We start from the raw sequence: 24,358 nt of genomic DNA on the forward strand, positions 1-24,358 counted from the left end.
TTGGTTTTTGACCTAGTAGGGTTTTTGATTGCTTGAGTGACATCCAAATGGAGATTTTAGGCATTGATTATGAGTATAGAGCCCAGAGGAAAGCTTTAGACTACTCTGTGTGTGTGTGTGTGTGTGTGTGTGTGTGTTTGTATACATATGTATATTTTATTATGCAAAAATAGATTATAGTATCATGCTGTACAGCAACCTATTGTGTCATGGTTTTGTATTTGTTCTTGTAATGATGCCCTCCTCCTTCTGTCTGGAAATTACTTTTATGGGAACCTGTGGGGTGGTCTGGTACATTGGTGAGAAGGCTTAAAGTCTAAGGGGTTAGGAGTTGCACCTTAGAGGCAGGATGGCAGAAGCTGGAACTTAGGAGACTGAGTTTGGAATGGGAGAATACTATTCAGGGATGCCCAAGTGGAAACGTGGGAACTCAAGAAGGGATGGTGGGGGCCTCCACAGGAGCATCCCGAGTGGCCTTGTACCCATACGCCAGCTACACACCCCCAGTCGCAAGCAGCCTGCCCCTATGGAGAAGTTGGCTGAGGAGGTGAGGAACTTGGAGGCAGCCCCCCACCTCAGCGGGCTGGCCCACGTGGCCCAGGGGTTAAGGGGAGACGAGGGAAAGGAGGTGGCCAAGAGGGGCCTCCACCTAAGCAGGCCATCCCCATTCCACCTAGATCTAGCTTTCATTCCTGCTGGGGCCAACGTGAGCAGCCTGTGTTTTTGATCTAGAATATTTCTTGTACATCTCTAATAACCTATTTTCTTTCCTGACTCTATCTAATGCTGCATGATATTCCATCATATAGATAGATATGCTATTAGTTTCTAATAAAAATTTTTAAATGATGAAATATTTGAAAAAACAGAAAAGTACAGATCATATGACAAATATCCACACACCTGTCACCTAGGTTTAATAAATGCTAACATTTTGACATATTAGTCTCAGATCTCTTTATTTTGGATTTAAAGAGAAAAAAACTTCAAATACAGGTAGGGCCTTGCTCCCATCACTCTCCTCCCTTCCTTCATCTCTTCATCCTTCTGCAGAGCTGATGATCCTGAAGTTGGTGTTCAGGGTTTCTGTGCATGTTTTTGTACTTGTATTAATACAGTACATAATACAGTCGTCCCTAGGTATCCATGGAGGACTGATTCTAAGACCCTCCTGGATACCAAAATCTATGGATGCTCAAGTCATTTATATAAAATGGCGTGGTATGTGCATATAATTTACTCACATCCTCCCATATACTTTAGATCATCTCTAGATTACTTATAATATCTAATACAAAGTAAATGCTATGTAAATAGTTGTAAATACAGTGTAAATACAACATACATAGTTGTAAATGCAAAGTAAATGCTATGTAAATAGTTGCCAGAGGGCTTCCCTGGTGGCGCAGTGGTTGAGAGTCCGCTTGCCGATGCAGGGGACACGGGTTCGTGCCCCAGTCCGGGAAGATCCCACATGCCGCGGAGAGACTAGACTGGGCCCGTGGGCCATGGCCGCTGAGCCTGCGCGTCCAGAGCCTGTGCTCTGCAACGGGAGAGGCCACAACAGTGAGAGGCCCGCATACCGGAAAAAAAAAAAAAAAAAAAGTTGCCAGAGAGTGGGCAAATTAAAGTTTTGCTTTTTGGAACTTTCTGGAATTTTTTTTCTGAATATTTTATATTCACAGTTGCTTGAACCTGAGGATGCAGAACCTGTGGATACAGAGGGCGGTTTAGCCTTATTTTAAATTGCTTCATACAGCTACATAGCCTTCTGCAACTGTTCTTTTCACTTATCATTATATGTATGATATTTATCCATATTAAAAAGAGTTCTCAGGCTTCCCTGGTGGCGCAGTGGTTGAGAGTCCGCCTGCCGATGCAGGGGACACGGGTTCGTGCCCCGGTCCGGGAAGATCCCATGTGCTGCGGAGCAGCCGGACCCGTGAGCCATGGCCACTGAGCCTGCACGTCCGGAGCCTGTGCTCCGCAACAGGAGAGGCCACAACAGTGAGAGGCCCGCGTACCGCAAAAAAAAAAAAAAAAAAAAAAAGTTCTCCATTAATGGACACTTTAATTTTATTTTTAATCTTCATTATTCCAACATGAATATAAGGTGGCTTACGTGGATACAGCCTTAGGAACATAAGTCTGAAATGCTCTTAACCAGGTGCCACCCATGAACACTGGAACGAAAACCACTACGTGTTTATTTCCTTAGCCTAACACTGGAATGCCAGTCTTGGATATTAAACCATGGCACCCGCAGCAGGCCATGCAGAGTAGGTGTTAGGTAATGTTACATCCTGGTAAGAATGCCCTGAAAGCTGCTTTGTCATCACATCAGTTCAGAACAGGAACAGAACTGTTGAATGAGAGGGGCAGAGCAGAGCCGGGCTGTTTCTTCTGGGCTGGGCGATAACAGAGCTGCTTGCTCGCTTTGCCCCACTCTTCATCTTGGCCTTTCTTAATTGCTCAGGAGCTGGCGAGCCAGTTCTTAGAACAAACACTCATCCTACACCCACAGGACTTCTCTTCTCCTCCTCCTCCTTTTTTATTGTACACCCAGCACCTCCCAGCTTAAAAAAAAAATGTTCTGAATGCTTTCAGTCTCAAACAAAGCTTTTATAGATTTGTTGGCAGGAAATCCAGAGTGGAATTTGCCATTAAGTTGTAGTAAAGCAACTCTTCAAACAAGGTGTACTGAACAATCAAACACTTTTAAAAGTCAAACCACAACAAAAGCGTACATTGTCCCTGGAGAACCCCTAGTGGCACTAAACCTTCTTAGAGTGGGAGGAGTTTACAAAAACATAACCTATTTCATTTCACAAGTTGCCTGCTGTACAGAACTTTCCACAATCCATCAAAAGTAACGCTTCCTGCTAGCACATTTCAACTCAAGTAGCTCCTTAATGGGCAAGTTTTGCTCTTAGAAAAAACGGACAGCATTTTTTCTTTCAATTGAGAAAGTTCTTCATAATGACAAAGTCAAGTAGAAAGTGTAATTTTGATCCAACTCTCACACTTCTTAGCTTCTGGAATGTAGTCACTAATTGAGCACTTTTATGTGTGCCAGGGACTGTTATCTCAATTAAGCCCGACAACAACCCTATGAGATAGGTATTGCTACTATCCCTGCTTTCCAGTTAAGGGAACTGGGGCATAGCAAAGTTAATGAACATGTTCAAGGTCATAGGGCTTATAAGAGAGGGAAGCAGGATTTAAGCTCAGGGAGTTGAACTACAAAGCTCATGTTCCAAAGTTGCTGGACTGACTTAATGAATTCTGAAAGAGCTTCCAGATTTTCAATGTGATAAGAAAGAGGACTAACCAGTAATGAGCACCACTAAAAGCCAATATTGTACGCATCCTTTCTTTTTAAGTCTCTCAACACCTTTATGAGTGCTGCTTCTTTCCTAATTTATGTATTAAGAGATGGACTCTCCAAGGGCTCACCTGCAGAAGACAGAAAAGTTTTAGGATCTGAACCCAGGTGCCCTAGAAAGAGCTAGACCATCCTGCTTTGCTAGAAAAGGATTGAGCACGTACGTCTTCAATAATGCTTTAGAGTTTATAGTCTACACCCTCTTTTGCTCTCTCTCTCTAATGCAAAGGGTACTCATATGATTCAGTGGGAGAAGAATGTCTGACTCTTAGAGCTTGTAAATTTGTTTAAATAGAGTATTAATTTATAACCCAGATGTAAGGACCTGCAAATAAATCAGAATGTCTTTTTATAAAAGATAATAAAAAAAGAGACCAGCTGGTGGGGAAGACCTTCTGTGACTCTGAAGATTTTCCCCACTGCAACTGTCTATTGCTTCAAAACCACTGGAAGTATACTTGGCATTTTCGTGTATGATACACTTCAGATATACAAGCATATGCAAAACCACCCTGCTCTCCCTTTAACCCTACCCCCTGACAACTGGGGTCTTCATTCCCCTTACTTAGGATATTCTTCAGAATTTTCTCATAAATCCACAGACATACATTCAGAGGCCTCCCAGTGAGTTTTTGGTACATGAGCCAAAGTTATGTAAAGTTAGCAACAAAACAGGAAAGAGACTGTGTGATACTAAGAGACTGGCGATGATGCAACTGGTGTCGAGCCACTGGCCTTTGGAGGCTGCTTGGGCTCCAGGGTAGGGCGGCAATTCCCCACCTTTGTTCTCTTCAGACACCAGGGCTGTCGTCAAGGGAGTTCTGATCAACCCAACCTGTAGGGAAGGACCTGACTCTGGTGAGGACAGGTTTAACTCTCCAGTGGAGGAGGTCCCTGAGGCATAGGGTGGGGCAGCAGAGGAGAGGCCACAGCCTCCTCTGTCAATAGGCCGGGTAGATGTGTCATTTGTAGTTTCAGTCTCCAGGGCTCGCACAGCACTAAGGAGGAGAGATGGGAAAGGAGGGGCAGGTGGAGGAAAGAATTTGTTCCAGCTCCAGAGCAGGCTAGGAAATGTTGCTAGAAATGCAAACAGAGGGAGTTTTTGTGATAAAGAGTGCTTTCATTGCTTTTTAAAGATGTATGTATCCTTCATAAAAATACTCAGAGGAAAGGTGGCCTGGAGTGGAGTGTCCTCAGCTGCTTCCACTCTCTTCACCTCCAAGAGGGGCACCTGCACCAGGTGACTTGGCAGAGCCTCTTTTAAAGGATACAGAACCTCAGAATACACTTGACATTCTCTGAGGTGTAGTGAGTTAAATCCCCTGTTTATCCCCCATGCAAGAGCTGAACACAAGTTAGAAGTGCAGCAGAGAAGTCTTGTGGAGGGTTTTGAGCAGAGTGAGAACCACCAAAGGGCGAAGCTTTTGGACAACACATAAAAGCTGAGTTGACACAATTCTAAAGTTCTAATTTTGCCAAGGACAGACTTAAGTCTCCCCATTCACATGTAGCCACATGGTACTTAAGACGTAAATGTTTCAAAGCAGCTGCACTTAAGACCCCTTCACTTCTCTGGAGGTGAGAGTTTCTACTTTTTAAAATTTGAATCAAAAAGCAAAAAGTCCAATTGCTCATTAAATTATGAAGTCAGACTTTTCAGGACTGAAGGAAGAGTCAACCTGGGCACCTTGTGGTTATTGGAGAAAACTCCCTTATTCCCTTAGTTTCCCACAGGAAAGTTCATGATGACCAGGAGTCCTGGAAGGCTGCAGGCTTCAAGCAAGGTGATGTCTTAGGAGAAAATGTTGGTACTTCCTGGCCCCTGGGCTGTGTCTTATAAGTGTTTATAGAGCTGCAGACCTACTTCCTGGCCCCTGGGCTGTGTCTTATAAGTGTTTATAGAGCTGCAGACCTACAGAGGAGGAAGCCATTCATGGGATAAGACCAGGGCAGTTCACAGTGTTTCCTTCGTCACAGTGAGTTCTCTCAAGGGCAGGAAAAGTATTTTTTATTTATTTCTGTATCTCCTTAATGGAGTGGCTCACACATGGTAGGGACCCAGGTAATGACAACTGAATGAATTAAAGATCACTCTCAGTTTGACTTTTGATAACTTGCTTCATGGTTGCTCTACCCCAGAAAAGGACAGGACAACCACCTGAACACACTGGCCACCCTCAGCATCACCAAGGGCAGGACAATTGGTGCTGTCGCCTCCTGATGTGGTCCAATGTGAAGCACACAGCACCACCTCAAAGAATCAGTGCCAAAATCCTGAAGTCCATCAAACGTTTAATGCCAACTTCTAGTTTACAGGAATTACGGGGGAGAGAGAGCTAGTTAAATTTCATCACAAGGAAACAGACTAATCTAGAATGGGGGATGTTCTTAGGACAATGGATCTAGTTCCCCCAATGCACTGGCATCAAAAGCAAGCAATGGGCTTAGGAAAGGGAAACTCCCTCTCTTAAAAAGTTTTAAGGGACAGAACAACCAAATGCAATGTGTAGGTCTGGCATTGTGAGTCAAACACCAAATATTTAAAAAAAAAAAAAAAAAAGAGGGCTTCCCTGGTGGCACAGTGGTCGAGAGTCCGCCTGCCGATGCAGGGGACACGGGTTCGTGCCCTGGTCTGGGAAGATCCCACATGCCGTGGAGCCGCTGGGCCTGTGAGCCATGGCCGCTGAGCCTGCGCGTCCGCAACGGGAGAGGCCACAACAGTGAGAGGCCTGTGTACCGCAAAAAAAAAAAAAAAAAAAAATTGTCTTAAACTAGGTCCAGCCCAGTCCAGAGATAAGCTCAATCCTTGTCCACCCTCCACCCTCCTCCATCTTGACTCACTACTTTTTTCATAAACCCTCCTACATTTGTTGACTTCTAGCCTTGGTGGCAGGGATGCTTAGCAATGAAGGAAGGACTCAGAGCTGTGGAATAGAAGAGGATAATGGAGATTTTAATGCAGCTGAGAGTTCAAGGGCCCATAAATTTCTTTCCTTTTTCCCACGCATGTAGTATACCATTTGAGAGATAGGAGTCAAGCAGATGGAAATCAACATCTCTATATGACTGATAAAATCTAGGCTGGAGTATATCGTGGATGCTACATTGTGCTGCCCAAATCCTGTTTCAGGAATGAAGGACTCATTCCCCTGCTGCAGGGAGTGCTTCCAGATCACCCTCAGCTGACAGCCCTCTTTGGAGATTGTCGGGGCTAAAGAAAACTGTCTCACCCAAGGTCACACCTTCCAGAGGCAGCCTGCATCCAATGACTGATGCAACTTGGGAGCATGAAGGCCTGGCCCACTCATTGCTATCTGACAGGTCTGTGGGGTTGCTGGGGCCCCTGTTGGAACTGCATTGCTGCTCAACATCTCCCTCTATCCAGTCTTTTTTCTTCTCCCACCTTCCACAAGTTATCATCCCCAGGATTTCCTCCATGCTAATCTCAGAATTTGCCTCCTGAGGAATCTAGCATGGAATGCACCCATTCAGGGAAAGCATCCCTAAAGGAGGTTCCATTTGGCTGAGTTTTGGAGATTAAAGTGAGACAGGCAAACAGAGAGAGTATGTGTGATTCATTCCAGGGATCAACATAAGTGAAAGCCCAGAGAACTTAAAGACTTAAAGAACTTAGAGACCTTCCCTAATCTGTCCAGGACCTGGCATAGGGCCTGATGCAGTCTTGGTTGAATGAATTAATAATGAGAAGTGAGATTTTTCTATTTAATTCAGATTGTGGGTTATATTTGTTGGTTTTTACAATAGAAGCACAGGAACAAACCATACTTAACAGGAATAATAATGGCTATCATTTACTGAGCTCTTACTATGTGCCAAGCACTGTGCTAAGCACTTTGTAGATGTTCTTTTATTTAGTTTGCATAATGATTCTATGAGGCAGAAGCTATTGTTATTCCAATTTTATAGATAAGAAAACTGAGGCTTAGCCAAGTTAAGAAAGTTTCCTGTGGTCAAATATTCTGTGAGACTCTTGGCCCCATGTACTACAGACTCCCTCAGACAAAGAACAGTGAGAGAGTATAGACGAGAGTTTCCAGAATGTACAGGAGGTTGTGACCTCTCTCAGATGTCCACTGGGGCCTGGCCTCACTATGGGGCCCTCCTCAGGCAGCTTGAGTGTGGGAGACCCAAGCCTGGACTGTGGCATGGCTTCTGACTCTCCCCTTCCTGCCTCAGGGGAGTGGTGCTAAGCTGAAAGGGCTCAGCTGTTCCTGGGAGAATCACGGTTCTGAAGCTGGAGACGGTTGCTTCTGCTCAATCTAAGGGAAAGTTGATAGACGAGTTTTTCTTGCCTTTGGGAAAGAGGGTGCCAGCATAAGGCCAGTGCTTAGAGATCAGTCAGAGATGTTTTATTTCAGGAGACAGTATGTGCTGAAGAAGGGAGGGGGGCCGGCAAGGTCTAAGGGGAGGCCTTTAGAAAAAGGTCTGTGCATACATTTCCCTTGCAGATGGGGTTCTGTGCACACAAGATGCAGCATGCCTCTTGGTTCTTTTGCTCATCCAAACAATCATTTGTTCAACAATATCTATTCAACAATACCTACTATATGCCAGGTACAGTTCAAGACAGTGGGGCACAGCAGTAAATAAGACATTCAAAGTCCCGGCTCCCATGGAGTTCTTACACTAGTGGGAGAGGATAGACCTACCTGGGTCTCAGCTGTCTCTGGCCCTGTCAACTCCTGCTAAGCCTGGTTGGATAACATGGATGACCCCATTGCTTGCTCAAGGGATCATACCTGGGGCTCTGCATGATCATGGTCAAGGACAGGCAGGGTGTGGAAGTGTCACTTGTCACCCCCATCACAACCTCCTTGTTTGGGGAAGACTGAATTCCGTATTGCCCTTTTTTTTTTTTTTTTTTCTTTTTGCGGTATGCGGGCCTCTCACTGCTGTGGCCTCTCCCGTTGCGGAGCACAGGCTCCGGACGCGCAGGCCCAGCGGCCATGGCTCACGGGCCCAGCCGCTCCGCGGCATATGGGATCCTCCCAGACCGGGGCACGAACCCGTATCCCCTGCATCGGCAGGCGGACTCTCAACCACTGCGCCACCAGGGAGGCCCCGTATTGCCCTTTTAATGGAAAGGGCTAATGCTGAAGCCGCTTGCCTGGATTTTGTGGGTGAGAGGACCCGGCCAAGCCAGCCTTATCCCCCTCTATCCCAGCCCTGGCAGGAGTAGTGAAATGAGCCCAGATTGGCCTTCTACATGCATCAGAAACTACTAACACAGCCAGAGAACTGGGAACCTGCTGGACTGGTGCCCTATCACAGGATGGGGCCTCCAGGCCCTGCTCCATGAAGCTGGGTCCTTACCTCTCCACATAAGGACGTCCTCTTGATTGGGTAAGTCTGCTGACCTTAGGCAGACCTTCTTTAAGGCAAGAACCAGCAGTGGAGAAGCAGCTGTGGTGTAGAAAATAGCACTGTACTCTGAAGCAGGGAGAGTACATGTTCTAATTCCAGGATCACTACCTTCTAGCTGAGTGACTGGACAAGTCACCTGACTTCTCTGAATCAGTGTTTTCTCTTCTTTAAAGCTGATAATATCCTATAGTCCGTAATTCACAAGGTTGTTTTGAAGACTAAATTACAGAATGTATAAGAAAGGCTCAGGCCTATTGCAAACACTTAGTAAACACTGGTTAGATATCAAATATTAATTGAATGTGAAGTCAAATCAAAATGGTACCTTTTTTGCTTGGCACTGAGGGAAATGAAGGAGGTAGAGTTGGTCCTCCTTATCCTTGTCTGTGGAACCTCAGATATGGAGGGCCAATGTACTAAGCCATTTTATATAACAACTTGAGCATCCTTGGATTTGGGTATCTTCAGGGGGTCCTGGAACTAATCCCCATGGATGCAGACGAATGACTGTATAAATCAACATCCCTGTGCTTAAGGAATTTTCCATAGAGTTGGATTGTACTCTTGTAGAGTTTTCTTTCTTTCTTTTTTTTTTTTTTTTGCGGTACGCGGGCCTCTCACCGCTGTGGCCTCTCCCCTTGCAGAGCACAGGCTCCAGACGCGCAGGCTCAGCAGCCATGGCTCACGGGCCCAGCCGCTCTGCGGCACATGGGATCCTCCTGGACCGGGGCACGAACCCGTGTCCCCTGCATCGGCAGGCGGACTCTCAACCAGTGCGCCACCAGGGAAGCCCTCTTGTAGAGTTTTCTAATGACAATATTGAGTGCTCAGAATTGCTAAAAATAAGCACGTGGATATGTGTGCAAGTGTAAGAATGGGTTTCATCTACCTATGCAGAGAGACTTACAGAACTAAGCAGAAAAAAAGCACTTAGGGAGCAAGTGGGCAATTCTGAGTCCCCATGCTACATCCAGCAGGACACTCAGTAGTGGCGCATAGTTAGTATTCAGAGTAAAAACTTGTGAATAATGGGATGGGGGAACAGAGGCACCTAGCCTGGGAGTTGTCCTTTCCCATCAGGAGTTAAAAAGAGGGCCGTGTTCAGCACTGATAAGTGGACATTCACTTGGCAATAGGTACTTGACCAAGTGGGCTTTCACTGGAGGAGAACCACAGTTTACACATGAATTTATTGTGCAAATAGAAACAAAAACAGGAACGGCTAGAGTTACGGAAGATGAAGACTTTGCAGATGGAATGGCCCAAAGCTCAGTATTATTTCAGTCCTGAAAGGATGGGCCGGGATCATGATGGAATGTGGCTCAGCACAGCATACACAAGGAAACCTGTGAAAGAATAACAAGGATAACTAAAGGAAGTAAGACAGAAAAAAATAGGGAAGAGATGGTCACAGTCCCTGTGGCTTGCCTAGTGGGGAGGACAAGGTAGTGAACACCAGACCCATGTTGTTTTAATCATGTTATTTTTTTCCTACTATTGATGAAAAAATTAATCGGTCGATCTAAGAAAGAAATGGGAAATTTTATTCAAGCCAAGTTGAGGATTATAACTCAGGAACAGCCTCTCAGAAAGCTCTGAGAAATATTTTGCTATTAGGGGTCAAAGCACAGTTTTATAAGTTTTTGAGACAGAAGGCTGTATATTAAATGACATATTATTGACAGTTTACACAATCCAGTTCTACACTTACAAAGTAGTGGATGGTGGGTCATTATGGCCCCTTACAAGATTAAGAAGGAATGTTATCTTTTAAGTGGTCTTGTTGACGCTAGGAGCATGTTGCTCTTTACGGTTAAGTGGGTATTTCTGCCGATGGAGAAGTTTGGTCGATGCATAATGCAGATACATGATGCATGGTAGAGGGGAGAGAGGAGGCCAAAGTGCAGAGAAAATGTTTTATGTGTAACTTTTCCTTGACTTGCCTTAGAATACGAATTTTTATTTCATCACTACTCTAACTACATTCATGTGTAAGTTAACAGTTTTGTAACCTATGTGTGGTTCATCATATATTGTGGGCTTGGTCATTTTAAACAAATGGTTTTGCTGACATAACCCCTACTGGTATTGCCAAGGGAGGGAAGTGAATGGACAGGTCTCATGTCCTTGGAAGTCACCTGGTGCCCACCTTGGGCAGACTAGCTACTCCTTAGAGCGTGGGTCTGACTGAGGGTTGGAGTGTGGGCACCTCTCTCTAAAGTGGAGAACAGAATACTTGCTGGAGGAGTCCACATCCTGGTTTACTCCTTGAACTTCCTCCTGTATTTTCTGCATTCGTGAAAGCTGCAGTCAGCCCTGTTTGGGGGGGCTTCCGTAATGTGACCCATCCAACCCTGCAACAACTGAATGCTTGGTTTTTTAAACGTTGCTGAGATTTTTGACAAGTGATTTCATGGTTCCCTTATTCCTGTGTGTCAGAAGCAGAATATTAACTTCACACTATAACTTGGATGCACAGAGAAAAATCTGCTTTGTTTTTCCTATACCTAATACAGCCTTCCTCCCAAGCCCACAGCCAATCGGTTAGCAAAGAAAAAATGTAAATGTTCAAATGAAAGCCTAACTCAATATTAAACCCAATATTAAAGTTTTAAATTAACCTCTCTTGGATAAAATTGCTCAGTTTCACAGATAAAATTCTTTGTCTCTTTTTAGTTCCCAAAGATGTGTCCAGATGTGTGTTTGGGGGTGATGGCAGCTTATGCAACCCCATGGCTATGGCTATGGGGAAGATTCAGGGTCTTTGTGCAGATGCTCCCTGTTTCCTCTGGTCTCTGTGGAAGTGTGACTTGTGATCTGGCCTTGCTCAGCTTGTTCAGGGCCTTCTAGCTCCCTCCGGCTTACTCACCCTGACCCTTGGTGCTCTCAGGCATCAGAAGCTCCTCTGAGACTCCTGTCTGGCTTTGACTTGAGTGTCTCCCTCAGTAGCCCTTGCTACTTAAATCCCTCATCCTCACCATGTTGATCCTTCTTGCAAACTCCTCTGGACCGTCAGGTATTTCTGGAGCCTGTCTCTACCACACTGGAACCAAAGATGACCCAGGACACTTGAACCATAGACTGGCCTCTGCCTGACTGTGCTAAGCCACCAGGGTGAGGAGGTGGTCCCCTAGCTCAGTGTGGATGGCCTGGGAATTAGCCTCCTCCCGTCTTCCAGAGGTTGCACAACAGAGCCCCCAGCCTTCTTGGCTCCCCTAGACTTAACTAACACATCCCCTGCTGGGTCTGCCAGGAGGTAGCCAACAAGACCGACAGCTTTGCTCTCTGGCCTCCAGGTGCTCCTTCTGTCTCCTGCTGTTTCCGGGGCTACAAAGTGGAGAGCTTGTCTTTTGCTTCTGCTCCATTTCCTCTCACATACAGTGTATCTGGCTTGCATGAGGGCTAGGGTATCTTCTCCACACCACAGAAGCACTCTCTGAGCCAGGTCTTCCAGGCTTGGACCCTAATACCTAAGGAGGGATACAAAAGAATTTGGAAAACCACCTCTCAAGATAGTAGCCTTGGGTGCAAACTACTACCCTGCTGCCTAAATCGTGATTGCCAAAGCTAATTAATACTTTGGTAATTCTTTTTACATTCTTTCTGTCACAAAATCTAATCTTCCTAAGGCATTCTATGATAAAGGTTATGTACTTGGGAAGGTTAAAAAAAAAGGAACAATTTTGGGGCCTCCCTGGTGGCGCAGTGGTTGAAGTCCACCTGCCGATGCAGGGGACATGGGTTCGTGCCCTGGTCCGGGAAGATCCCACATGCCGCGGAGCGGCTGGGCCCATGAGCCATGGCCGCTGAGCCTGCGCGTCCGGAGCCTGTGCTCCGCAATGGGAGAGGCCACAACAGTGAGAGACCCACGTACCACAAAAAACAAAACAAACAAACAAAAAAACTCTAATGAGGGATAAAACCTAATAGCTCCATAAAAGTTTTCTGAGATCACTGATTTTATATATATGTACTGCGTACCTGTTATGTGCTAGGTACCATGCTCAGCATTGGAGATACCTAGTGTGTGAGACAGACACAGCCTCTGCTCTCATGGAGCTGATAGGCTGTGGAGGAGACAGTCATTGCTCAGACAGTCTGTAATTATAAGTAGTGGTAAATGCTGTGAAAGAGTACAAGGTGCTGTGAGTGAGAAGAGCTGACCTAGCTTGGGGGAAGAGCGGAATAGAAAATCTGCCTAAGGAGAATGAACTTTACACTGAGATTGAGAGGATGAAGGGCTTGGACAAGAAACTGGGATGTTGTGGACAGTATATGAAGAAGACCTGAAGCAAGATGAGTGTGGCTTGTTTCAGGGATTGAACATATGCCAGTGTTATGGGTTACTTTGTGTCCTCCTCAGAAAAAGATATGTTGGGGGAAAAAAAAAGATATGTTGTAGTTCTAATCCCTAGTACCTCAGAATATTACCTTGTTTAGAAATAGGGTTGTTGAAGATACAGTTAGTTAAGATGAGGTCAAACTGGGGTACAGTAGGCCTCTGATGCAACATGACTGGTATCCTTACAAGAAGACAGTCATGTGAAAACAGAGACACAGTGAGAATACCATGTGATGATGGAGGATTGGAGGGATGCATCTACAAATCAAAGAAGGCCAAAGACAGCCAGCAAACCAACAAAAGCTAGGAATAAACAAGGAAGGATTCCCTCACAATTTTTTCAGGAAGCATGGCTGTACTGACATCTTGTTTGTGGAGTTCTAACTTTCAGAGCCGTGAGACAATGCATTTCTGTTGTTTAAGCCAGGGGTCCCCAACCCCCAGGATGTGGACCAGTACCGGTCTGCGGCCTGTTAGGAACCGGGCCGCACAGCAGGAGGTGAGCGGCGGGCGAGTGAGCGAAAGCTTCATCTGCCGCTCCCCATCGCTTGCATTACCACCTGAACCAATGCCCCACCCCCCACCCCCGCCCCGGTCCGTGGAAAAATTGTCTTCCACGAAGAAACCAGTCCCTGGTGCCAAAAAGGTTGGGGACCACTGGTTTAAACCACCTAGTCTGCGATACTTTGTTACAGCAGCCCCAGAAAACTCATAGAGCCAGTGTGGCTGAGTTGTCAAATGGAGAGCAAGGGAGGAGTGTGAGATGAGAAAGGAAGGGTAGAAGAATCAGGTTTCCAGGTCCAGGATTTGGAACTTTGGACTTAAAGCGGTGGGGCAGTATTAAGGCATATAAGGGGGAGAGTGATATTCTACTTACACTGTAAGCAGATCACCGCGGCCACAGTAAACAGAAAGAGTGGAGAGGGGATGAGAGGTGTTGCAGGTTGAGTTCTCCAGGAGGGCGCACAGAGAGAGCCTCAGTGACAACGGCTCAGCCAAGCTATTGGGGACCTCTAGAGTACTGTCAATCAAAGTTGTCCCACATGAGGCTGAAATGGCCAAGCTTTTGTACTTCCCAGTCACCTGTCTGGGATACCCTGGGAAAAGTATGATCCCAGGTGAGGCGGCTGTCTGCAGCTGCAGCCGACTCTGCAAGAGCTAACAGTTGGAAGCCATCTGCTGTCTACACTCCCCATGGCTGGGCAGTAAGTCTTCCTTTGAAAGGGGATCTGGGCTGCACATCTTTTCTACCACAAGAGGTTATAGGGGTCCCAGTTAACTAATTGTCCAGGGGAAAGAAGATGGTGGCTTGAAACGGTGTGGTGGCAGTAGAGACAAAGAAAAGTGGCCTGGTTCAGGGATGGCGTAGTAGTTGAAGAGCTACAGGACTTGATGGATTATATGTAGATGGGGTGGAGGTATTGAGGGAGAAGGAAGGATCAGGAATAGCTCCTGGGTTTCTGCTGTTGCCCAACTGGATGAATAATTGGTACCATTTACCAAGTTAAAGAACTTTGGAAAAGACCAAATATGAGAAAGTAGAAGATCATGAGTTTGCTTTTGGACATGAAATGTTGTTGAATGATCTGGATACACTGGGGAGTAAAAACCCTGAGAAAAAACATGCATATGTGTATGCGTGCACACACACACACACACACACACACACGATTTGGTTCCAGGAAGAGTCCTGTATGTTTACATCTCACTCTTAGAAATGCCATCTCTTGTTGTAGTACTATGGATTTTACCTTCTTTTGCTGTAAGTTGAATCAGTATTTATAACTTACACGGTAAACAGATTGAAAAACTTAGTACGGAAAGATATGAAAAGGAACTCAGGGCATCTGAGGAGTGAGAATGGGCCCACACACTGCACAGAAAATAATTAACCTACACCCCAGCCAGCTGTACCACCCTCAGATGGTATCATTCACTAATAAGGGGATTGAAGTAACTCCAGAGGTGATGGTGATAGGTTTGGGAGATGAGAGAGAACGGCAGGACGGAAGACTGAAGATTTATTTAAAACAGGGAAAGAGTTTGCACAAGAAAAAACTTTGCTAAACAGAATCTGCCAACAAGCCCAAGCAGATCTTTTGATCCAATCTAAGTTCATCAGCTGAATTTGGGCTCTTATAATTATGTTCCATCTTGCACTAGCTGGGACTGCATCCTGTAGCATCCCTTTAAGATGCTGATTTTTCCATGGATATATTCACTGCCTTTGACTCAGTGAGTCCAAACTTGAAAATATTCAACAAAAGGAAGAATCTCTAGGCATAGTGATGTTATCAGCACATTTTTATGATATTGATATATTAGAAAACTCCCTTCATGCCAAGAATGTACATCCACTTGGTGAAGAGTATTAACTGTGATCATTATGAAAGCTATGTTGCAACACAGAAAAATGCTAGACTACTCTTTACTGAGCTGCCACCATGTGAAGAAGCACTGTGCTACCTTTGAACATAAAAGTATGCTATGATGTAGCAAAGAAACCACAGAGATGACAAGTAACCTTTAAAAGGTCATATAGTAAAAGAACTGAGATTTGAATCCAGGTCTGTCTTTCTATAAAGCCCAATCATCCATCCATTCATACATCTGACCAATAAATATTTATTGTGTCTCTATTATGTGCCAGAAATTGTGGAAGGCTATGCTGTTTTGATGATATCACACTCCCTGGAAAGAAAAGTGAAAATGCAGCTTTTTATATTCAGATACAACTTCTTATCAGAGAATTGCAACAAGAAGAGCAAGACTTAGATGTTTTAGAGGTGTCATAGTTTTTAGAAATTTGTGGTCTTCTCTCTCCTTCATCTGTTCATACCCTTTCCGCCTTCAAGACTTCTGTCAAACTCCCCCGTTTCCTCTGGCTGCAAGTGGTCTGTCCCTTCACTAGCTCCCTTTGCCACACAATTCGTATCTTACTCGATCTTGCTCAGTACTGGCTGCCAACACTGAATGTTCACTCTTTGGTATACACTGTCTGTTAATGGACAGTTGTTGGGGCTGGGAGTTCTGAGGGACAGACTTTGCAGTGCAGTTGCCTCACCAAAAAGATGCTCCTGTTCAAACTAAATAATTTGAAACTTGTTTACAGTTTCAACCCCGCAACATCAGGCCCACAAAGACTTAAAAACTGACACAGACGTTTAAAAAACATCTCATTTAATTATTTCAACAACCTGTCAGTTTGATACAACCTGTCAGCTTGTATCAGTAACAGTGAGCTCGGTTATGCTATAGTAACAAACAAGTCCCAAATCTTAGTTGCTTTAAACAACAGAATTTACTACTTGAGGTCAGTGGGGGCTCTGTTGCACTTCATACCTACACAGAGACCCAGGTGGTGAAGATTTCACCTCTGGAACATTCCCAATCTTTAGGAGAAGAAACAGTGGCAAATCTTGCACTAGCTTAAACACTTCCATATTTCACTGACTAAAGTCAATCGTATGGCCATGCCTGAAAACAAGGGAGAAGTGAAGTACAGTCTTTATCAAGTACCTGAAGAAGAAGAACCAGAAACTTTTGATGAAGAGCATTAATGATTGCCAGAATATTATTATTATTTCTCCCTTTTTACTTTCTTTTTTGTTTGTTTTGTTTTTACATCTTTGTTGGAGTATAATTGCTTTACAATGGTGTGTTAGTTTCTGCTTTATATCCCTTTTTACTTTTTAAATACAACTAAAGCTTAGATGGATTTAATAATTTATCCCAGGTCACACATTTTAACCATAGAAGAGCTAGAATTTGAACTGAAACCCATCTATCTGATAGTGGGGTCTGTGCTCCTTTCTCTCTACCACACTGCTTTTCTCAGAGCTCCTTTCCAGAAAGGATGTCCTACATGTTCTTTGGGTTCTGACTGGCTTCACTTAAATTATTATTCCCAATAAGGAACTTAGCTTGCTAGTCTTCAACCCTGGATCGTTTTAGGTGTATCTTTTCCAGATGTCACGTCAGTTTTCTCCTCCATTGGTCCATTCGTTGATTATTTGTTATTTTAAAAAGGTCCTACTATGTTTTATTTGATATAGTAGGTGTTGGTAATACCAAGCTGACTAATACTTAGTCTTAGCTTTTAAGGGTTTCATCTCCTAGTGGGGCAATCAGTAAAAATAGCAAATAATTCCCAAAGAAATGTGATAAGCCCTATAGTGAAGATCTGTCCAATCTTTGGAAAGAGGGTATCTCTCAAAGTGAAATTAGGAAGATAGAAAGGGCAAAAATAAGAGTAACCATCACTAGAAGTAACCCAAGACAAGTGTGCAAATAAAGGATTTTGAAGATTTGGGAACACACAAATTCAGCAAAGATTCCTGAGCCTTTCCCTTTTTTTGCAAATAAGAAAACTAAAAGTTAAACAATTGTCTTATATACCACTGTGTAGGAGAGGACTACCACCAGAAGGTAGATGATTTGAATGGGATTTCAAAAAGAGATGTATTACTGATGTTACTCTATTACATGCAATGCAGTGATTTCAATAGTCATAGAAAAATATACCCTGGGGAAACAGAGCTCAGAAAGAACTACTGATTTGCCCCAGCTCATAGAATAGAGCAAATGGCAACGCTGACATTTCACCCCAAGGCTGTCTTCCCTAAAAGCCTAACACCCACACATGTTCCATGTTACCACTTGTAGCTCAGGGAGCCACCTGAACCACTAGCCCTACCGCTGCCTGCAGGCAAGAACATTGATGGCTCCATCAGGGGTCCCAGGAAGACTTTAATCTCAGATTCACCAAACACAGCTGTCATCTTAGACTGTTTGAAACTAAGATTACATCTGTATTTAGCGTCTTTTAAGCCACTGCTCTAAACCTCTGAAGATAAACACCACAGATAAATTTATGACGCTCCATTTATCAGTCAGTCTTTTGAAATCTCCAAATTACAGATGAATTCGCTGAGTTGTGTGCCCCTTTTGGGCCCCACCCTTCCCTTCTCTCAGCCCGCAGGCTGCAGGGACAGGTGCTACATCAATTTTTTCAACAGTTAGAATGACAGAGTTGTTAGTCTTGATAGAGTTATTTATTAATATAGCCATGGCTCCATTACAGTCTGAGTTTCTGGAGGTCAGTGGCCAAGTGCTGTACCTTTAAAAAATTCCTCAAGCTGGGCTTCCCTGGTGGCGCAGTGGTTGAGAGTCCGCCTGCCGATGCAGGGGACACGGGTTCGTGCCCCAGTCCGGGAAGATCCCACATGCCGCAGAGCAGCTAGGCCCGTGAGCCATGGCCGCTGAGCCTGAGCGTCCGGAGCCTATGCTCCACAATGGGAGAGGCCACAACAGTGAGAGGCCCGCGTACCGCAAGAAAAAAAAAAAAATCCTCAAGCTTCCAGAAGAGTCAAGAAGTGTTTCTTGTTTATTTGTTTTTTTAAATTAAATGCCGTCATATTTATTAAGGTGATCTGGGCCCATGGAGAGTAACATGATACCTTTGACAGTTTATGGATAATTGCTAAGAAACCTTCCTACACAAATCTCATTGTAGAGAAAGGGAGAAAAAATGGAGGGAGACTCCACTTTTGACCAAAATAGAATAATAGGGATTGGATATATTCTCCTGCATGAAACAACTAAGAAAAGGCAAAATATATAAAAGTTTTCAAGATACTGATAGCAGGCAGTGAATGACAGCGATCCCTGAGATATGAGAGACAAACTTGGTGAGCCCTATGACTGCCCAAGTTTATTACCTGCCCATAGCTCAGGGAGGGGAAATCCAAGCTCAGCATACTTCCTGAGTTGAGAAGATGAAGCTAAGGCAGCAGGGAGACTAAGGCAGCTACAATATGCAGTACAGGGGGAAGTACCAAAGAGGAGAGAGCTGCACAGAGAGAAAACCCTTAAGATCTGCATAGAGTCCCTCTAAAGTTTTAATAGGATATGATCAGCACATATGTGGGAGAAAAAAAACTATCAAAGGTTGGAGAAAGAATCATCCAAAAAGATTAAAGGAAGAGTTCCCAATGCACATATAGGGCCAGAAATAGTTCTCTTTCCATCAGCCACCCAGGAAAAACACATAATTCATGGAGCATTGACTGGAATACTCTAGAAGTTCTTGCCTCAGTAATGGAGAACAATTACCCCTAGACTGAGTCTTGTTCTGAGCCCATCTAATGAATCAAAAAAAGCAAGATTTGAGGGCTTCCCTGGTGGCGCAGTGGTTGAGAGTCCGCCTGCCGATGCAGGGGACACGGGTTCGTGCCCCGATCCCGGAGGATCCCACATGCCGCGGAGCGGCTGGGCCCGCGAGCCATGGCCGCGGAGCCTGTGTGTCCGGAGCCTGTGCTCCGCAACGGGAGGGGCCACAGCAGTGAGAGGCCCGCGTACAGCAAAAAAAAAAAAAAAAAAGCAAGATTTGAAATGATCAAACTGTTGCCAAATGTTAACTCTTTCCTAGAACAAAGCTCAAAAATATATTTATAGGATTATAAAAATATCCTATGCCCAATAAGATAAATTTACAGTGTCTGGCATCCAATAAAAGTTTCCAGGAATATAAAGAAGCAGGAGAACTTGACCCAAATGAGAAGCAAAAGCAACCTAAAACTGACACAAATGTTGGAAATAGCAGACAAAGAAATTGAGTTGTTGTAACTGCATTCCATATGTTTGAAAAATTAAGTAGAAAAAGACATAAAAAACACTCAAATCAAACTTCTAAAGATAAAAACTACAGAGTAAGATGAAAAATCACTATATGAGATTAACAGCAGATTAGAAACCTCAGAAGAAAAGCTTAGTAACTGTGAAGACACAGCAGTTGAAACTATCCAAAATGAAAAACTGAGGGAAAAAAATTAAAAAGTAAGAGCATCACTGATTTGTAGAACAACCTCAAGAAACCTCGTATACATATGACTCTTATCCTTGAAGGAGAAGCGAAAAAGGAAGGGAGAAAGCTAAAGAAATAATGGCTGAAAAACTTCCAATTTTGATGAAAACTCTAAATCCACAGATTTAGGAAGATTAATGAACTCCAAACACAAGAAACACAAGGAGAACTATACAAAAGCTTTTCACAGTCAAATTGCTCAAAATTGGTGATAAAGAGAAAAATTTAAAAACAATTGGGGGGAGCAGGGAAAAGTACATTATACACACACACACACATACACACACACACACATACAAAACCAAGAGAAGGATGACAGCAGAATTTATCATCAGAGTGACGCACGTCAAGAGACAGTGGCATAACATCTTTAAAGTATTGAAAGAAAAACCTGTCAATCTAGAATTCCATACCCAGTAAAAATACCTTTAAAAAAAGTAGATGAAATAAAGATATTTTCAGACATAAAAAAGATGAAAGAATTTATTACAGGCAGACCCACACTCCAAGAAGTATTAAAGAAATTCCTTCAGATGGAAGAAAAATGATACTTGATGAAAAATGATACTTGATGAAATATGGATCTACAAAGGAATGTAAAGCACAAGAAATGGTAACATGGGTAAACACATCATTTTCTTACTATTGAAATCTCTTTAAAAGATAATTGGCTGTGTATAAAATATAACAATGTATTATGGGTTTTATAACATACATAAGTGAATTGTATGACAACGATAGCATAAAAGCCCAGAGGGAAGATTACTACTGTAAAGTTCTTATACTACGTGTTAAGCTGTGTAATATCACTTGAAGGTAGACTATGACAAATTATTGATGCTATATTATAAATCCTACTAAAGAATCCTACTAATCCTAAAGAGGCTACTAAAATAACAAAACAAAGTTATAGTTAGTAAGATAACAAAGGAAACATAATGGAATTATAAGAAAAAATAATAATACAAAAGAAGACAGCAAAAGAGAAAAACAAGTACAAAAAATAGGCAGGACCTAAAAAACAAGTAGCAAGATGATAGACTTAAACCTAACTATCTCAGGAATCACGTTAGATGTAAACAGTCTAGACACCACCAATTTTAACTGGGAAATTGTCCAACTGTATAAAAAAGAAAAGCCTAGATACATTCTAGGTACAAGAAACACATTTCAAATATAAAAACACAAATAACTTAAAAGGATAGAAAAATATATACCATGTTAACCCTAACCAAAAGAAAGTTGGAACAGCTATGTTAAATCAGACAAAATAGATATCAAAGCAAAGAGTGTTAACAGGAATTAAAAAAGGTCATTTTATAATGATGAAAGGATCAACACATAAAAAGGAAACATTAACATTAAATGTTTCTGTACCTAATAACAGCTTCAAAATATATGAGACAAAACTGATAGAAATGGCAAAGAGAAACACACAAATCCACTGGTAGAGTTAGAAATTTCACTACGTCTGTCTCAATAATTGGTAGAAAAAGGAGAGAGAAAGAGTGACAAATAAAAGATCAATTTTCAAAAATAAGTTGTATTTTTAAGTTGCAACAAATGATTTGAAATTTAAATTTAAAATGAAGACAATTTGAACAATGCTATCAACTGATTTGACTTAATTGACATTTGTAGAATACTCCACCCAACTACCAGTGGCATATACATTTTTTTTCAAGTGTGAACATAACATTCACCAAGATACAGCATATTCTGGGCAATAAAACAAGTTTCAGTATACTTAAAAGTATTCAGTCATAAAAAGCATGTTCTCTGATCACAATGAAATTAAATTAGAAGTCAATAACAAAAAAGATAACTGAAAACATTCCCAAATATTTGAAAACTTAATAACACACTTCTAAATAACCCATGGGAAAAGGAGAAATCAAAAGGGAAATTAGAAAGTATTTTGAATTAAATAAAAATAAAATCACAACATATCAAAATTCATAGGATTCCACCAAAGCAGTACTTAAGGGGAAATTTATTGCACAAAATGCCTGCACTAGAAGATAAAATGTCTCAAATCAGTGACTTAAGTTTCCACCTAAAGAAATCAGAAAAAGAAAAGCAAATTAAACTCAAAGTAAGTGAAAGAAAAGAAATAATAAAGATTAAATTGGAAAACAGGGACTTCCCTTGTGGCACAGTGGTTGAGAATCCGCCTGCCACTGCAGGGGACACGGGTTCGAGCCCTGGTCCAGGAAGATCCCAAGTGCTGCCGAGCAGCAAAGCCCGTGTGCCACAACTATTGAGCCTGCGCTCTAGAGACCATGCTCCACAACAAGAAGCCACCGCAGTGAGAAGCCCGCGCACCTCAGTGAAGAGTAGTCCCTGCTCACCACAACTAGAGAAAGACTCTCACAGCAATGAAGACCCAATGCAGCCAAAAATTTAAAAAATAATAATAATAAATTTTTTTAATTAAAAAAATAAAGTGGAAAACAATAAACTATTGTTTCTTTGTTTATTTCCTAGAGAAAATCAATAAAACCAAAAGCTGTTTCTTTAAAAAGAGCAATAAAATTGATAAAACTCTAGCTAGACTGATCAGGAAAAAAAAATCCATAAACATCCACAAATATTAATAGGTTAATAAAGGAATATCATGAAAAACTTTGTGTTCATAAGTTTGAAATTTTAGATGAAATGGACAAATTCCTTAAAATACACAGACTAAAACAGCTCATCCAACAAGAAATAAGTAATGTAAATAGCCCTATAGCTATTAGAGAAAATTGAATTTGTAGTTTAAAATTTTTCCTACAAAGATATCTCCAATTCCAGATGGTTTCGCTGGTGAATCCTACCAACTATTCAAGGAAGAAATAATACCAGTTCTACATAAACTCTACTAGAAAGCTAAAGAAGAGAAAATACTTTCAAACTTGTTTTATTTTACCTCATTACCTCGTACAAAGACATTACAAGAAAAGAAAACTACAGACCAATATATCTCATAAACATAGATGCAAAAATTCTAGCTAAGATTTTAGCAAATAAAATTGAATAATGTATAAAAAGAATATGCATCATAATTATGTGGAGTTTATTGCAGTAATGCAAGGTTGTTTTAACATTTGAGTATTAATTAGTATAATTCACTCTAGTAACAAATTAAAAAAGAAAAATTATGTGATCATTCAATAGATGCAAAAAAAAACCATTTCTAAAAATACAACATCATTCCTGATTTTAAAAACTCAGCAAAGTAGGAAAAGAAGGGAACTTCCTCAACCTGATTAAAGGCAGCTACAAAAAAAGTATAGCTAACCATATGCTTAATGGTTAAATGCCATTGTACAGCAAAATTGTACTAGAGGTCCTAGCCAGTGCATTGTGGCAAGAAAAAGAAATAAAAGGCATCCCAATTAGAAAGAAGTAAAAAAATTTTTATTCACAGATAACATGTTTGTATAGAATCTGAAGGAATCTACAAAAAAATCTACCAGAACTAATAAGTGAGTCTAGCAAGATTACCTGACACACGATGACTATTCAAAAATCAATTGTATTTCTATATACTTGAAACAAGCAATTCAAAATTGAAATTAAAAAACAGTACCATTTACATTTGTCTCAAAAAATATGAAGTACTTAAGGATACATCTGACAAAAGATGTGAAAGACCTATTCATTGAAAACTACAAAATTCTTCCAAGAGAAATTAAAGAACACCTAAAATAAACTGGGAGATATACCTTATTCATAGATTAGATATATCTTGTTCATGGGTTAGAATATTGTTAAGATGTCACTTCTACCCAAATTGATCTATAGCCTCAACATAATCTCAATCAAAACAGTATATAATTAACACAGATAGAAATGTAAATGGAACAGAATACATAGTATACATATAGATCCACACATGTTTGGACAACCAATTTTTGCCAAAGGTGCAAGGGCAATTCAGAGAAGGGATCATCTTTTCACAAAGTAGTACCAGAAAAATTAAATATCCATATGTAAAAATAATGAACTTTTCCATACTTCACACCATATACAAAAATTGATTCAAACTGAAATACAGACCTAAATGTATCATGTAAAATTGTAAAACTTTTAGAAGAAAACATAAGAGAAAACCTTTTTGACCTTTTGCTAAATTGGACTGATCAAAATTAGAAACTTCTGCTCTTTGACAAACGCTATTAAGAGAATGAAAAGACAAGCCCAAAATTGGGAGAAAATATTTGCAAATCATATAAATAAATAAATAAATAAATAGATAGTTAGTGATCATGATTTCACAGGTATATATCTGTGTCAAAAGTTGCACACTTTAAATATGTGCAGTTTATTGTATGTCAATTATATAATACCTCATAAAGCTGTTACAAAACAATGGAAGAGAAATAAATCCTATTAA

This window comes from Mesoplodon mirus (assembly GCF_964341445.2).
Source record: "Mesoplodon mirus genome assembly, chromosome: 7".
NCBI lineage: Eukaryota > Metazoa > Chordata > Mammalia > Artiodactyla > Ziphiidae > Mesoplodon > Mesoplodon mirus.